This window comes from Zootoca vivipara, chromosome 2, assembly GCF_965207765.1.
Source record: "Zootoca vivipara chromosome 2, rZooViv2.hap1.1, whole genome shotgun sequence".
Taxonomy (NCBI): Eukaryota; Metazoa; Chordata; class Lepidosauria; order Squamata; family Lacertidae; genus Zootoca; species Zootoca vivipara.
The window spans coordinates 105,770,930-105,775,014 of NC_142584.1; positions in this window are offsets into that span (position 1 = coordinate 105,770,930).

A 4,085-nucleotide genomic window follows, 5' to 3' on the forward strand; every position below is an offset into this window, starting at 1 on the left:
AGAGCGCGAGAGAGAAAGAGCCGCGTTTCTCTCTCTTCCCCAAGCCATACCCAGAGCCCTCTGGTGGCTGCCGAGAACGGAGCCTCCTCTCCAGGCCGGCTTGTGATGGATGGATGGGCTCAGGGGGACCCGTCGCCAGCGGCTCTGTCTCCAGCTGCGGTGCTGGGACTGCTGGCTGGTGATGTAGGAGTCAGAGACCCAGGGTGTAGATTTTGGTGTTCTTGTTGGGTTTTTGTTTTCGGTTTTTGTTTTTAATTGCATTTAACTTTTGGCTAAAATGCACCCATTCCTGCATGCCTGCATTTTGTGACTCTCGTAAATCCCTCCTACCTGTGTCAGATATAGGTATAAGCTATACTGGTAGTGTTGGGCCCCACTCTCTTGGGGCCCCCAAGAAAAAAACCTGGATGCACATTTCCAAAATCTATATACAGTATATAGAGGTCCAGTGCCGAGGGCCTGTTTGGTCCAGAAAACCAGGGCCTTCTGGCGGTTCCCTCGCTGCGAGAAGCCAAGTTATAGGGAACCAGGCAGAGGGCCTTCTCGGTAGTGGCACCCGCCCTGTGGAACGCCCTCCCACCAGATGTCAAAAAGAAAAATAACTACCCGACTTTTAGAGGACATCTCAAGGCAGCCCTGTTTAGGGAAGCTTTTAATCTTTAAGAAATTAGTGTATTTTAATATTTCTGTTTTGAAGCCGCCCAACATTTATATAAAATTTATATAAAATTATACATTTATATAAAAATGTAGGGAGTCCAAGTTTGTTAAAACGTGGCATTCTCCCAAACCACTTGCCCAATCACGGTCAAGTTTGGGCACAACGTCACATGGGTATAGGTAAGTGTTTCCATGCACATAGCTTGGCCACATGTCATACCTGTGCCACGAAAACCAGGTAAAACCCACTGGTTTGGAACCCGGAACTCAGAGGGCCGAGGAAGCTGGGAAATAGAAGGCAGAAGAGGTTGCAATACAGCGCCCTCTAGCGGCGGCTACACGGGTACTACAGCTAGAAAACCTTGGCCCTCTATCGGAGGCTACACTGGTACTGCAGCTTCTAGGCCGAATGGAGGTGGGGACTCGCCTGGGTGTGGGTTGGGGGCAGGAGGCGACAGGCTAGGTCATGGATCGGGACAGGGTGAGGGGGAAATCACAGGGATGAGCCACAGCAATGCCTGGCCTGGCCAGCTAGTATAAGATAAAAAACAACTAAAAACTTACATACAGCAACAGTGTTTTGTGTTGTCTAGGCTCCTATTTGCTATGTGCAAATGGCTTTAGATACCTATTAGGTCCATAAATTACCATATAGCATATATTCAACACAAACAAAAAAAAACAGTGACAATTTGTTGTTGACAAAGGACAGGTGGACATATAAAGGGCCCCATTACCTACAGTAGCTTTGGGCCTCATCAAACCTAACTCTGGCCCTGCCTCCTACACTGCCTTCCATCCATAGGAGCGAACTGCTAGAGGCCAAGGGGTCCTTGGCTCCCCCAATAAAATATTTGAGGGATCTGCCATGGGTGTAGGCAGGGGGCAGCTCCCTCCCCAACAAATCAAGTAAATTAAATAAAAATACTTAACTAACCGACAAACTGTATCGCAGATAACTCTGTTCTGCCCGCCCCTCCAACATAAAGCCTGCCCCCCCATAAATCCTGGCTATGCCCATGGGGGCCACTCCACCAAAGTGTCGCCCCCTAACAAAAGCCTGCCTGCCTCCCACAAAAACCCTGGCTACACCCGTGTGTGTGTGCACGCACCGCATCATGTGGGGTGGGGCTTACCTGCCCCCCCCTCCAATATTTTATTGAAGTTGGCACCCTGATTTCATCTCTCCTATCTGACCCTGGAAGTGCCACCTATGGCAGGATGTCTGTTGTGAGTACCTTGTAGTGAATAGGGTTTGCCAGACTCAATAGAGGACAGGACTTCTGTGCCTTTAACTGCCCTGCTCTCTTTTGAGTCTGGAAACCTTAAAGAGAAACCAGCAGACCCTTTGTTTAACTTCCAAGCAAAGGGTCTGCTGGTTTCTCTTTAAGGTTTCCAGACTCAAAAGAGAGCAGGACAATTAAAGGCACAGAAGTCCTGTCCACTATTGAGTCTGGCAACCCTAGTAGTGAATGGAACAGAGCTCCCTTTATTGACTTGTATCAACTTGAGTTCCTCCCAGCTCAGCACCTTGATGACGTCCACCGGGTTCATTCCTGTCACTGGCTTGTGGCATTTTGTCATCTGTGTATATGTGGGCTTATGGGAGGCAGAGGTGAGTTGGTGCTTAAGGACCACCATGTAATTTATTTGGATTTTATTTATTTGGTGCAAACACACAAGGCTATGAGATTTTCTGGAAGATTCATCAGCATGATGGAGCATCAGAAAAGCAGCATGACCCACACATCCTTCTCTGACTGCTTTGGAGACTGATCACAATGAATCCGGATCCTCAGGATAATCTGTATTGTTTCCCCAGAAAACCCTGTTGCACATCTCAGGTTCCACGCAGCACTCGAATTTGATGGTATAATCACCGCTTTTCTGTTCTGTGCCACAGATGTCGATACCAGGCCTGGTGCAACCGTGGACATGCAACAGCTCTTGTTCTTCTGCAAAAAGGTAACAAAATGCCAGGCTAGTGGTGAGCTACCTTTGCATGCATATGGATGGCTTATCTGGGCGGTGGTAATAAAATACGGAGTTTAGATTCGGGACTGATGCTTCTGGTCTCCATTCTGGAGATGGAGATGAGCTTCCATTGGAGGTTTCGTTTGTAATTTATTTACAACCCACCGGAGCAGTACCTATTTATCTACTTGCACTTTGACGTGCTTTTGAACTGCTAGGTGGGCAGTAGCTGGGACTGAGCAACGGGAGCTCACCCCATCGCATGGATTCGAACTGCCGACCTTCCGATCGGCAAGCCCTAGGCTCTGTGGTTTAGACCACAGTGCCACCCGTGTGACTACAACAGTTCATATATACATACAAACAAACAAACAAATCCACCGCCATGGACAATTTAATTATCAAAATTAAACTCCTATCCCCTTACATAAAGAAAACATAACATAAAAATAAAAGACTTCCTTTATCCTGTAAATAGCCTCCTTATTTACTTCTTGTATACTGTTTCTTTTATATGTGATGATTACAATTTTTCCTAGTTATGCCTTTAAAAACCGCAAAGCCTCCCTTGGGAGGTTTTAATTCAGAGGTTGGGTGGCCATCTGTCATGGATGCTTTAGCTGAGATTCCTGCATTGAACTCTACAATTCTATGATTCTACTAAGGGGGACTGGCGAGTGTGTGGGGTATGTGGGAGATGGAGCATGGGTGAGAGTTGTTAAGGCTCGGGGACGACGACGACGATGACGACGATGACATTATTCAGGTAGGTAGCCGTGTTGGTCTGAGTCGAAACAAAATAAAAAAATTCCTTCAGTAGCACCTTAAAGACCAACTAAGTTTTTATTTTGGTATGAGCTTTCGTGTGCATGCACACTTCTTCAGATACCTAAGTTTTTATTTTGGTATGAGCTTTCATGAGGAAGGCAGTGCAGGACAGGAGTGCCTGGCGTGCTCTGGTCCATGGGGTCACGACGAGTCGAACACGACTAAACGACTAAACAACAACAACAATGAGCTTTCGTGTGCATGCACAAGAAGTGTGCATGCACACGAAAGCTCATACCAAAATAAAAACTTACTTAGTCTTTAAGGTGGTACTGAAGGAATTTTGACATTATTCAGGACACTTTCAAACCTGCTCCAGAGCCGGCTCTACCATTTGGCAAAGCGAGACAGTTGCCTCGTGACGGGGCAACAAAGGAACAAAATGCCCATTCAGAAGAAAGAATGTGTGGTCACAGGACCATGACTTACCATGGAAAAAATGGAGCGTTATACAATTCTGTCCTCTTTCTAGGTCGGCCCAACATGCCTTTCCTCCAGTTACGCAGCCAGATCCAGGGTAGTTCGTGAGACAGCTGTAGCATTTGATGCGCTCTGTCACAGGAAGCAGTGCAGGTGAGATACACTAGAAACACCCATTCGTTTGGGTTTAATATGGAGACACG